Genomic DNA, 14302 nt, shown 5'->3' with positions numbered 1-14302 from the left:
TACCTGTTATACTAGACAAAAAAATGTTTTTTTAATCCTTTACCCATCCATAAGCAAACAAAGTTTGTATCTGACGTGACTAGGATACCTGTACATAGAAGCTGTTGACTTAATATCAGCATGCCAAAGTGGACAGGAAACATCCTCTTGGACATGTATAATGCTATGTATTATAAAAAGGATCACTGTGCATACTAGTTTTAACTTCTGTTGAGACATTCAATGGTTCAAGATAAACACATCATCGGCCTCTTCCAAACCATATTATCAGTTTGAAAATCATCGTGTTGTCATTATCTTTTTCCCTATTTAACCTCAACCATCTTTGCAGGAGATCTTTTACTTTCTTATAAATAAACTAAGCTATCTACAAACACACAAAAATTCAGAGAGAAAATCTTAATCTTGTTAATGGTAGACTAATAGTATTATGTATAGTATAATAGTACTAATAGTGTTATGGGGTGCTGAAGGGTCAAAGCTGTATAAGTGGGAGTAGACCTCCACATAGCCTTTAAAGGAATACGTAGAACCGACCAGAGCTTCTTACCTAATGTCCAATCCTCACCTTCTGTTTGCTTATAGTGCACCCTTTTGGGTATCTACTTTGATACTGAACGAACAAGGATGGGCTGGCAGTTTGGGATTTAGCCGACCAAATTATATTCTTATTGGTTAAACCAAATAAAAAATGATGGTACAACATGACAAAATTTCATGCTGGCTGGGGCGTCGCCTTTTTTAAACAAGACCCCCGTTGTTTTTGCCAGGGAACAAGGGCGAACAATGAAAAGTCAGCTACTGGAACAAATTCGAAAACACACCCCAACTCAACATCACCAGAGTTAAAGATTGGTACTATCAACATAAGAAGCCTGAGTGGCAAAGAATTGGAGCTAGCTGAGGAACCAGATTGGCATAACAGGGGTGACTGAAACAAAAAAGACAAAAACTATTGAGATCTTTCTGAGCAATAAATACAAAATGTTATATTCAGGCAATGACAATCAAGGAAAAGAAGAGGTAGCCATAGTATTCAACACTAAATACGAGGCTAATCTTCTTGAATGGAAAGCAGTATCAAGAAGAGTGATGTGGGCAAATGAGAATGGGGAACTGGACAATGAGACTTATTTGTGGTCCCACAGAAGGTAGAATTGGAGGAATTTTTTGATGCTTTAGAAAAAGCAACTGACACAATGAAAAAGGAAAAGTTAGTCCTTGTTAGGGATCTAAATAGCAGAGTAGGAAATGATTGTGAGACATACAAAAATATTTTGGGAAAATTTGGAGAAAAGAGCAAAGCTAATAATAATGGCAAATACCTGTTGGATTTTTGCTCAGCACATGGACTGGTTATTACTAACACCATGTTCCAACATAAAATTGTGCACAAATTCACATGGAGAGAAGAGGCAAGGAATAAGAAAAGTCTCATTGATTATGTTATTGTGGATAGTGATGATTTCTCCCTGGTGCAGGATACTAGTGTACAGAGGATTTGAAATTGGAAGTGATCACTATTTAGTCTTGAGCAAGATAAAATTGAATTTCATATTGAAAAGAATAACATGTAAGAAAGTTTTAAAGTGAATAAAAGTTGAGCAGCTCTCAGATGTGAACTGTAGACTAAAATACACAAAGATTATTGAAGAAAAAATGAAAGAGTTTGATAACATGAATCAAACCTTGGAGATTCAATGGCCAGCCATGAAGAAAGCCCTGATTGATTCAGCCAGAGAGGCATTTGGTGAAGTTGTCTACAGGGATAGAAAAATGAGAACTCCATGGTGGACACAGGAAGTTAAAGAGGCAGTGAAGGAAAAGAAGAAAGCATATCAAAAGTTCCTGGCAAATAAGTCACCTTGTGCTCTTAGAGAATACAGAGACAAATGCAAGAATAAACATTTGTCTCTGTATTCTCTAGCTAAACAAAAGTCATGGGAGGACTTTGGCAAGAATATAGAAAATAAATATCAAGAAGGTGGCAAAATATTCTGGAGGCAAAATGTTGTTGAAGAAGCTTAGGAATGGAGGAAAGAGTGCTGTAAAAGGAGTTAGAGATGATAAAGGTGACATGAAAACAGGAGAAAAAGATATCCTTGAAATATGGACGTAATTACTTTGGAAAACTGCTAAATGAAACAAGCAGTGATGACAGCACAGTGATAAAAAACACTGACCAGACATGCAGTCAGGAATACATATCCATACTTGAAGTAGAAAAACCCACTTGAAATGTGGAAAGGCAGCAGGAGTAGATGATATTCGACCAGAAATGCTGAAGTATAGTAGTATAAGAGTTTTACAGTGGCTGCACTGCATACTTCAGAAAGCCTGGACAGAGGGACGAATTCCCGATGATTGGAGTAGAGCTCTCATAGTACCCATATATAAAAAGGGAAATAAAACTGAATCTGAGATTTACAGAGGTATTTCCCTACTGAGTGTTCCTGGCAAGATCTATGCAAGTATACTTGAGAAACGGTTGAGAAGAATTGTGGAAGAAAAGCTGGATTCAGGCCAAATAGAGGCTGTCAGGATCAGATCTTCACTTTACGACAAATAGTCGAGAAAGCATGGGAATATAACAAAGATCTGTATTTAAGTTTTGTCGATTTGGAAAAGGCATATGACAAGGTGCCAAGACAGAAGCTATTCAATATGCTACAGTTATGTGGTGTCAATGGGGCATTATATCAAGCAATACAGTCTTTATTTGAGTTGTAAGACAGCAGTTAGAATTAAAGGAAGTACAGGAAGATGGTTTAATGTTAAATCTGGTGTGAGACAAGGATGTACATTATCCCCTCTGTTATTCATTATCTATATGGATCAGATTATGAAGGAAAGTGGTATTAAACATGATATCAAAATTGGAGATGTTAATGTCACCTCTTTGCTTTATGTGGACGATGTTACTTATAAATAAATCAGCTACAAATCTGCAAGATTCTCTGACTAAATTTATAATAACTTTTGTAATAAAATTCGGTATGAAAATCAGAATTAGAAAGACAAAGACAACGAAAATAGGTAGAATTGTCGAAAATGTCAACTGTGTTTTGAAAGGGGAACTTGTGGAACAAATAAAACATTCCAGATACTTAGGCACAATTTTTAGTGAAGATGGTAAATTAAATATGGAAATAGACAACAGAATCAACAAAGCTGGTATGATAGGACGTCAATTGAATAAATTCATATGGAATAAGAGAGAAATTAGTCGGAACACTAAATTAGCTGTATACAAGACAGTGTTCAAACCAGTTTTAACTTAAGGATCTGAGAGCTGGGTCAGAAGTAAAACACTTGACCAAAGACTAGAGACTGCAGATATGAGAGTCCTGAGAAAGATTAATGGCGTGAACATGTGGCATCAATGGCAATATCATATTAAAAACGAGGATATTAGGAAAGAACTTGACATTGTCAGCATCCAGGAATGTATTAACAGAGCTAATCTCAGGTGGTATGGTCACTTAAACAGAATGGGCGAAGAAAGATTAGCAAAACTAGTGTTCTCTGCCAGGTTGGCAGGAAAAGGACCCAGAGGAAGACCAAGATATAGGTGGATTGATACTGTACAAAGTGCCTTAGACGATAGAAATATAAGATCTGATAATGTTGGAGTCTTGACAAGTAACAGACTGATTTGGAGGAAAATTGTAGATAGGAAGTTAGTAATGATGTAAATTTTTCATGTAGTACTATCATATCCTATACACCCCTTGAGGTTACATGTCAGGAATTTGATGATGACGATGATAGTATTATTATAAATTTATATTCATTTAACACGTTAATTTGAAAATGAAATCTGTTATCAAAATTGCTAACAGATTTGATCAAAATATGGTGAGTCTTTTTAGATGATTAGCTGAAATATTGAATTTTAGCATATGAAAAAATGTAATAAAAGATTTCCAAATATTACTTATAATCAGTCCTTGATTGTTGAGCAAACTATGGAAAAATGACCGATCTTAAGTGACATTCGTAAATATTTTATCAGTTATCTTCAATACCGGAATTCAACTTTTCAGCTAATTGTCTATAAATAGTTCTGTAAAACTAATGACTCATTCCATCATTCATTGTCTCCACATGCTTTATTATTATTATTATTTATATTGGAGTGTTTCTTGCCAGCCATACATTTATATATATTACCCTGAAGAATCCACAAGTAATCTGTTGTGAAACTAGTTTATTTCTTTTAATTTTATATGCAGTTCTTAATTCCTGTCAACCCAAATAAATAAATAAAAAACAGTTTATTTATCATTAACCTTTTATTTGTTTTTGTTTTTTTTTGGTCTACTAATGAAATATTTAATTAATATGCAAATGGATGCTATTGCTTTGCAGATGACTTGGAATGTGTTGAGAAGGTTTTTCACCTTAAACATTGGCAAGACAAAAGCACCTTGAGTTGTGGGTAGTAATGGGCTATCCTGGTCTATTTCTATCTCCAGAAGTTTCAGAAATAGTTTAGAATTCTTTTATATAGTACTACTTCTCGAATAGTTAAAAATGCCTAAAACTCATCTTTTTCTGTAATGGGTATTCAGTATCCTTAAAATTGTAATGGGAGTGGGGGAGGGCTTCCAGAGTGAGTGTCAGTCCAAGCAGCATATATGTAGGGTCGCATATGCCAGTCCTGAATTCAGCTTTTTTAGGATTGACAATACAAGCCACCAACATTGCTAAATTCTTCTGCTAGATTGAAGAAGCAGTAGATGGAATTTGGATCGCTTAAGGTTAAAATAATATTTTCAGCATAGATAAAGGTTTTTACCTGCTGTGACTCTAGAGCAACATTAATTCTCTGATGGCAGAACATTTTTGGATGTTTTGTATTAAAGGTCCTGCTGTGAGTATAAAAAGGAGGATCTGAGAGAACGTACTCATTTGACTCCTATGTGCACTGGGATGTGATTAAACAAGATTCCATTAAGCATAGGCTTTGCTTAGGTTGATGTACAGGTGTGTGCATGGAAGCTGTAACTGATTAACAAGGTATATTATACCTCTGATAAGAATAAATCAGATTTGGTCATTCTCTCTGGAACTCCATAAATTTTCAAGCTTTGGATGAGGTCATTTAAGTCATGTTTTATTCTGGCATTAATGATCTTCATGAAGATTTTATAAGTATGTTAGTCAGGGTTATGAATATACAACATGGTATGCTTGTTCGACCTCTGTCTTGTTTATAGCTGAGTATGGTGTAACTCTCATGAAACTGCTTTGGAATGTTTCTCTCTTTTAATAAGTTGTGGAAGAGTGTGACCTGGACTGAGAGTAGAAATTCCAGTTGTATGGCAGAAATCTATTTGCAGTCCATTAAGCCCAAAGCCTTTCTGGTTTTGCAACTTTTAAAGGCTGTTTTTGATTTCTTCCATCATCCATCCATCAGTGGCTTTTAACAAGCACTTAAGCACTCATGGCCTTCGAAGTATCCTTGGACTTCCCAACTGTAATACGAGGATAAGGTGGTTCCACCTATGCCTCTAAGTATTCTTGTCTGTAAGTTACCTATGTTCTACTGGCTGGTTTGTCCGTTTTGAGGGACAAAACACCCGAGTTTCTGGAAGAAAAAACCCTCTACCTCCTTGTGAGACTGGCTAACTCACCTTTTGTCAAAAGAGACCAGATAAAGGTTTCTCATGTCATTGACAGGAATCGAACCCAAGTCTTTCTGACCAAAGGACTTCGTCTACACTAATTGAGCTACGGAGGCTCTTTTGACTTCTTCAGGTGTTTCTGAAGCACAGTGTTCTTCTGCGAAAACATGAAGTAGTCATTCATTGTAGTTATTATTTTGCAGATCAGAGATGATCCATTTATGATGGGTGTGGGAATCAGATAAAATAGTTTCCATTTTTCTGAGTCCTTGATTGTTTACAGAGATTTTTCTTATTATCTCTCCTCTTGTGGTTTGGTCATTTGTCTACTGGAGATGTTAATCTCAGCTTTTTACTTTATGCAGATGATGTTATGCTTCAAAATAAATCCAACATACATCTGAAGGATTGCCTGATTATAACCACTTTAATAAATTTGATATGAAAATCAGTATTTATTTATTTATTCATATGGCCTGAATAACGAAATGTGTAGTACAATACACGGTCACTTTAAAAACATATAAAATTAAAAGTCAAAAGTCATTTTAAAAACCAATAAAATTAAATGGTTACATCCATATTGGTCAGATAGTTATAGCTTCGGGTGTAGCACTTTAAAAGTCCAATTTGTCTCCTGAATATGCTCTCAGATAACACTGAGTCACAATATGGGCCACAGTTTGTCTTTGAGCTCCACAATCAAAATGCAAGGATGGTTGTTTACCCCATTTAAAAAGCATGTCCGCACATACACCATGACCAGTTCGTATTCTATTAAGCTGAGTCCAGGATTTTTGTGGGAGATGTGAGCAAGCATCAAAACTTACTTGTAATTCTTTGAAAGAAAATTTTGTGATGTCATCTGTCTGGCTCTCCCACTGTTCTTGCCACTTTTTGCTTCAGGTCAAAGTTAGATTGTAGTAGTAGTTGGGCTAATTGTAGTGGTGGATGTCTTGATCTCAATCGTCGTACACTTAAGTCTGGGAGATCTAAATGTATTGGTAGGGCTGTGTTCTCCAAGATTTTCTTATACTCCTGTAAAAGCACCTTAGTCCTGTGTAGATTCAGTGGAACAATGTTGCTAAGAGCTGGAAGCCAGTGTGTGGGCGTTGATTTAATTGTGCCAGAAATCAGTCTCGTTGTATTATTTAGTTGGCTATCAACAAGTTTAACATGTGTGCTATTTAGCCACACTGGCGAGCAATATTCGGCAACAGAGAGAACTAGACCAAGAGCTATAATCTGCAGATTTCAGCTGTTGCTCTCCATGTCATGCCTATTAGTTTTTGTATTTTGTTGTTACAGGTTCTTACTTAGCAGAAACGTTTGTTAGGTGTTGCTTGTAAGAGAGCGTGCGGTCCAAGGTCACGCCCAAGTACTTTGGAAACTTATTGTGTCATAGTAAACATCCTTCAAAGAAGACAGGTACAGTTATATCTGCCATGTGATTATTAAGGTGAAAGCTTGATACGTCTGTTTTGTCTGGATTCAGCTGGGGCCTCCATTTTTTGTAATATTCACCTATTGTTTTCAGATCTTTTGTAAGTACGTCTTCAGCCTGACTCATGTTTTTGTGTCGAATGGCAATTACGGTGTCATCAGCATAACAGAACCTGCGTGAGATGGTAGCAGGCAAGTCATGTGTATAGGTTATAAAGTAAGGATGACAATACTGACCCTTGTGGAAGACCATTATTAAGTGTTCGTTGTCAGGACATTTTATTTCCTAATATAACTTGAAAGAAACGTTCAGTGAGCATGGGGGAAATTAAGTGTGCAGTCCATTTACATGGGACAATGCTAAGAAATTTGTATATAAGACCTTCACGCCATACTGTATCATAGGCTGCTGTTAGGTCCAAGAAGACAGCTGATGTTTTTTCTTGCTTCTGAAATCCAGCTTCTATGTATGATGTTAAAGTGAGCACTTGATCACAGCAACCATGTTTTTCTCTAAAACCAGCTTGTTCAATCGGGACATGCTGCATAATTGGTATGGACAATCTGTTGTACAGAAGGCATTCTAACATTTTATTGGTGTAACTCAATAAAGCAATAGGTCTGTAACTTTTTGCCTCCTGGAATGGTTTTCCAGGTTTAACTATTTTTGACTTCTTAAACTGGCTAGGTAGTCGGCCAGTCAATAATATATCAGAAAAGAATTCACAGAGCCATTTTATAGTGTTTGACCCGCTATTAATCAGAAATTCAGGATAGACACCGTCAAAGCCTGGGGCCTTACCTGCTTTGATATCTTTTATGACGGCTTTTACTTCATCTATAGTGAAGATTGAGACATATTGTTAGAAAGCAGGGGCATTTGTTTTTAAAACTCTAAGTTCTTTCTTAACTTTCTTGTTATGTTCACGGTCCCTAGGTGCCCTTGACATATTAATGATTTGATTAGCCATTTTCTCAGGGAAGATAATTATGCTTTTTCTTTTAGGTAGATTAGTTGTTGGAGAAGATTCCAAGCTTTTCTACTTGATCATTTGAAGGCAGGGTTTTCAAACGTATCAATCCATTTTGTTTTTTGAGATGAGTTCAGGCTATGTAGTAATTCATCTGCTATTTCAGGATCTTCACTTTTCAGGGACTCTCTGTAGAGATGTTCACACTCTTCATTCCATTTGGGGACATAATCTTTTCTGTAACCTCTAGGGATATATTTTTTCGCAGTTGATATGATTGCTCCTACAAATCTCTTGTACTCCACAACTCTAGCAGGTATCCAACGAACACATTTATCCAATTCGTTTGCAAAATTTCTCCAATTTGCGTTTTTAAAATTCCAATGTGGTTGTGGAAAGGATCTTGCTATAGGTAGTGTCATACCAATTTCCAGTAACACCGGTCGATGTTTACTGTGTGGGAAGTTAGAAAGTACATATCGTCTTGCTGGTAATGGTTGCCCTTCTGTGTTTATTGAAACAAAACATAAGTCCGTAAACCATGTTTGCCATGCTGATGATCTAAAGGTGTTTCTATCCTTGGCATCAAATGCAAGGTGTATATTATTTATTTCTGCCCATTGAACGAGGGTAGTACTGCAGTCGTTGTTATCATGGTACTTCCATTCTTCATGATGGCTATTAAAATCACCAATCCATACTGTTGGATGTTGATAAGTAGGTATCACATCTATAGACCATGATGTTAAAGGAGGTTTATAGACATTGACTATTGTTATATTGTGAATTTTCACACTCACAAGATGGGTATCGTTATCAGATCTCGTTGTCAGGACTGAAGCATTTTCTATATCATCCTTGATATATGTTGCAATGCCATAATTCCGGTGGTATGTAGCACCAATCAGAGTGTAACCAGTTATTTTTCCTCTTCTATTAAGGTCGTCTTCGTTTTCAGCATGCATTTCTTGAAGAAGCACAATCATGTTGTGCCGAGAAGGTGGCAGCTAACAAAATGTCAACAGCATCTCAAACATATGTCTATTCCACCATCTGATAATTTCACCACACCTGAACTTTATGATCAAATGCTTCGGTGTTGAGCACATCAATTGCAGGACCCGTAGTCTCACTCCAGGAAAAAACTTCAAAAGTGGTTCCTTTCAATGAGAATCCACTTTTCAAAAAAAAAATTATTCCAAGGCTATCACTTAAAGATAAACCACCAGGCACCCCCCACAGAAAAAATCGATACTTCAGTATCCACTGAAACTTAATTAAACTTGCTAACTGATCCTGATACATCAGATGATGTATTGAATATTCTTCCAGAGTAAGAATTGGACACTGGCCATCTATACTTCCCAAAATCAGTTGATAAATATAAACCTGACTAAGGTAAGCTCTCAACCTCCTGATTGACCTATAATTATTAAACAGGCTTGCCGATGCTACTGCCAATTCCCTAGAACATTCCCTTATGACACATGGTAATATGTCATCAAATCCTATCATCTTATTGACATCAAGTTTATTTATTTCCTCATCTACACAATTAAGCTGCCCTCTACACTTGAGTTTTTCATGATTTCACCCTGATAAGGATGAAACACCCTTATAAATTGTTCACTGAATACCTCAATGATGTCTTCTGCAGCAGTTCCCATTCTACCATTAACATCATCTTATCATAATAATTTTTCCTTCTGCTTGCCACATATGTGAAAAACTATAGGGTTTTTCTTCTCCTGATTTGCTAATTTTTGCTCATATTGTACTTTTGCTGTTCTTACCAACTGAGTCGCCTTCCTGGCTGGCCTCCTCTTTATACTCTTCATTCAAGTGATTGCTACCATTATTCATCTGTCCTGCCTCCACAGTATCCTCTTCATCCAAATTTTGCGCTTAATCTATTTATTCATCCATTTGATATCTACTTTATTCAGTCTTTTGACCTCAGAATGCATTCACATGTCGATGTTGTTAAATATCTTTTGGTCAGTTCCCATGCAGCATTTATCTCCCTCCCACTTAACACCACATTCCATGCTATCACTCCAAGCTGTCTTCGAAGCTTTTCATAATCACCAACCTTTTAATTCCACGTATATCCTTTCTTCACAGAAGTCTTCCTATGACTAGTCACAATCCAGGGGATTACTTCAAGATCACTCCAACTGGAGAGAAGTGCGAAACGACAATCACATCCTCCGATGGAATGATCAGATCTAAAACTCTCAATCCTTGTGTGCCCTCCTTCACATACTGCCTAGCATAGTTGTCTCTCAAAACTCAGTAAATTCATTTTCCTTATTCCCAAATGCTATCTCTTCATTCCAATCTTTCCTTTCTAATTAAAAACACCCATAATAATCACCCTTTTCTTGTTCACTAACCCAAGTTTCTTATACATTTCTTCATCACCACCCTCCACATTCCCTGCCTATAACAGCATCCAACTAAATATCTCTTCATGTCAACCTCCACCTCACATCATACTCACTCAAAACCATTGCCACTATTTACATTTTGCATCTCAACTTTGCAAAGACATAATATGCCTTCTATCATCAACAGCACCCCTCCTCACATCTTGTTCTATCCACACAGAGAACATCATACTCTTCCTTTTCTATTTCTTTCAAAGGTAACATCCTTATCCAACCATGTTTTGCTTATTTCTACAATTTTTGGGTGAGTAAACTCAATCAACGAAACCATTTCCCTTATTTCTGATGCTCCTGGCATTTGTAAATAAACACAGTAAGTTACTTTAGGTCTATGACTGGTCCTCTCCATGAATTAAATCAAACCAAAGTAGAAATCTCAAATGTGATAGTAATACGAGTAATGCAGGTTTGAAGCAATTTGTTGTGAAATAGAGGTTAACAGAGATCTCTCACCACCAAAGAACACTGCCAAACTTCTGTATGAGAACAATACATTCCGGTAAATAACTTTCCCTTGGGAATAATGATCCTTAAAACTGATAGCTTAGTCGATCCTGCAGTAACCTCCATATACAGGAGGTCACTGTAGGAGAAACTGTTACAACAGTCTTGTAATAGGATTTAATAATTACTGTTGGTCATTTTTCAGGCTCTTTTTGACAGTTGGGCTGTGGGATCACATTCACACTTCTGACAGTCACTACATTCATCTATGATAGCTGAAATGTATCTTTATTATTGGGATGTTCAGCCATATGGTATCATCAAATCATTCCTTTCTCAGTTCAAATTCTCAGTATGCTTATATCATGCCGCATTTCCATGCTATCATCTATGTAAGACTATAAACAAATTGTACATTAGTAAGTTGGGTAGGCTAAGAATTTTATAATATATATATATATATATATATATAGTTAAGAACCTGTGTAATTCAGTGGAAGTGGTGTTTGCACTCAAAGGTGCTTGGCCACACGAAGAAAGACTTGAGTTCAAAACTAGTTGCTGACTAGACGAATATTTTCTAAGCCTTTTTTTGACCAGTTCTCGAGTTAGTCGATCTCTGGCATGGGCAAGCGGGTTTTTTATCCTATAAACTCAAGAAAATTGACCATCGAACCCACGCTGTTTTCAGACATTAAAAATATTGTGTTGAGGTAAGGTACCACGAGATCGGGCACTTGTTAGCCGTCTCTTTGCTGCGTGCCAATTAAATTACTGATAGTGTTGGGTCAGCTATCTCTGATTGGCTACCAGTGGAGATTGAACTGCCCACTCAGTCTCCAAAAAGTTAGATAAGGCTGAAATGGTCTCACCTACTCTCTATGCAAAAAAAAGGACTTAGCTGATTTTATTTATTTATTTTGATTTGTTTATTTTCACATACCTCACAAACTCTTTTCTTGAGACCAAACATGGAACATTTTCAAGCCATTTCAGGTCTCCAACAAGCAAGGGCAGTGGCTTGACAAAAATGTTCTTTGTTTGGTCTCTGGTTGCTGGGATAAAAATAAAATGAAACTATTTACTTGTTCAGTACTGCTTCCAGTGTCCATGCTGTATTTTTTTATATACCCAGACACTTTCCATTCCCTATCTTACATGCTATTTCTCTTTTCTAATTTGTCACTCCCCATGGTTTTCTCTCGCTAACTGCTAGTATTTATCACTCCTCTTTTCCATCTACTCACAACCACCTTTCATTGTCACCCATCTTTCTTTCTTTCCTGTTTGTTGATATTTCCTCATTTACCTTCAAATCTTTCATTATGCTTCCTCTTAATAAGAGCCTTTCTTGATGACTAACACCAAATCCATTCAAATGCATCCTGCACTTTCATTTCTATAGCTCTTGTTTCATAACACACAAGCAGTTGCAGAACCTATTGCATTTTACTGTCATATGTAGACAGCAAAATTTAAATAATTTACAGGAGAGGGAACATTTCATGAGAAAGGTTTTCCCAGATTATAGAAGAGAAGCAGGTTTAGTGAGCTTGAAGTTGGACTGTAAAAGGATGTCAGACAGCTGTTTCTTATGTTTTAACAGGCTTAGTGGTCACTCATCACTATCATATTTAGATATGGTAGTGATGATTGATTAGTTTGCCTCAGCACTATTATCTTTCACTCATCTCAGTAACCTTCTACTATCCAGCCTTACATTCTCTTTCTATCCCAGTATCTCTTTCTCAATCATTTGTTCCCATGAGCAATACCACTGCTTGTATACTCTTTACATCCAAACCCTCAATGAATCTGTTCATCCTCCCTCCTGGAAAAGAAACTTTGTTCACCTTCTTATTTATTTCATCTCTAATAATAGACTTACCCCATACAGTGCCACTCAAGAATTATTTGAACCAGTAGAATGAAGAGATATCTTTATTCTACTAGTCTTTCACTTGATTGTTTCAAACCTTACCATTTCTACTTACGAGTCATCCAGTCTCTGGCTGTATAAGCTTTCGACTCTTGCATCAATTAAATGCATCTACTGCCTACCATTACTTGTATTTTCTTGCATGCTACCATCCTGAGATGGCCCACAAGGCCATCTTGCATACCTTGTGGATTGTATTAGTTTTCATTTTGCAGTCATTTACAAGCATACAAAAAGGGACTGTGTCAAAATTATATACTTTAATAACTTGGCTCTCTATAGGTGGAATTTTATAAAATTTTAAATTTCAAATGTATACCAGATACGTATCCATGTGGTTCAGTTTTGTTTTCAATCAGTCAGTTTTATTTGCATAACAAATCAACCTTATAATAATAAGTTCTGCACTGGCTAAAAAAAAAAAAAACAGTGAAATCATTTTGCATTTAGGAGCAGTATTCAGATTTATCAGAGCCTCCGTAGCTCAGTCAGTATAGACAAAGCCCTTTGATCAGAAAGGGCTTCCTGGTTTTGATTCCCGTCCATGATGTGAAGAACCTTGATCTGGTCTCTTTCTACTAAAGGTGAGTTAGCCGGTCTCATACAGAGGCATAGGGTTTTTTTTTCTCTCCTGGAAACTTGAGTTTTTCACCTCAGGACAGGCAAATGACCAGTGGAATACAAGCAATTTACAGAAAATAATACTTGGAGGCATATGGGTAACAACCTTATCCTCGTATTATGGTTAAGAAATCAAGGGTACTTGGAAGGCTATGGGTGCTTAAGTGCCTGTTAAAGCCACTGATGGATGTATTCAGATTTATCAAATTCTTTCATGGAAACATTATAATATTTAATTATTGCAAATGAATAAAACAAACAAACAAAAAAAAAACTTTGAACAGTTATAAGCTGTATAAGAGAACTTTGTGTATTTGGGCATACGCAGATGATGCAATACAGATTTTCAGAAATTCTTCTGTAGCCTTTGTAATGCCTGTCATTTGGAAAAACTTGGAATTCAAATCCTCCGAATACAGCGCCTCCGCAGCGCAATTGGAAGAACGACGGTACATTGCGCCCTTCGATTGGAATAGGCCTAAGTTCGATTCTCGTTGCGACGGGAGGAATCTTTATCTGGTCGATTTCAATTCGAAGGTGAGTTAGCCGATCTCATACGGAGGTAGCAGGGTTTTTTCTCCCGGAAACTCGGGTTTTTCATCCCGCATACATACAAATCGGCCCTTCAGAACACACGCAATTTACAGACAAAAATTACTAGTTGTGGTGGTGTTGGAGGTGGGCGGTAGATGGCGTTGATGGAGATGATTCGTAGTAGCGGTTAGGTGTAGAGACAGTTGTAGATGTCCTCCCGCGATGAGTCTTCGGACTCCTTGGAGGTATCAGGAATAATAATAATAATAA

At 36.8% G+C, this 14302-nt stretch overlaps 1 protein-coding gene across 2 annotated transcripts in view; it reads left to right on the top strand.

The window, feature by feature from the left end:
- LOC150106226 (gamma-tubulin complex component 6-like) overlaps positions 1-14302 on the top strand; it is a 909633-nt gene that overhangs the window by 727799 nt on the left and 167532 nt on the right. The window lies entirely within an intron of this gene.

Source organism: Typopeltis vanoorti, chromosome 5 (assembly GCF_054136105.1).
Source record: "Typopeltis vanoorti isolate ZY-2024b chromosome 5, IOZ_Tvanoo_1.0, whole genome shotgun sequence".
NCBI classification, from domain to species: domain Eukaryota; kingdom Metazoa; phylum Arthropoda; class Arachnida; order Uropygi; family Thelyphonidae; genus Typopeltis; species Typopeltis vanoorti.
The sequence above is the reverse complement of the archived record's forward strand: the minus strand, read 5'-3'. Positions and strand labels throughout refer to the sequence as shown.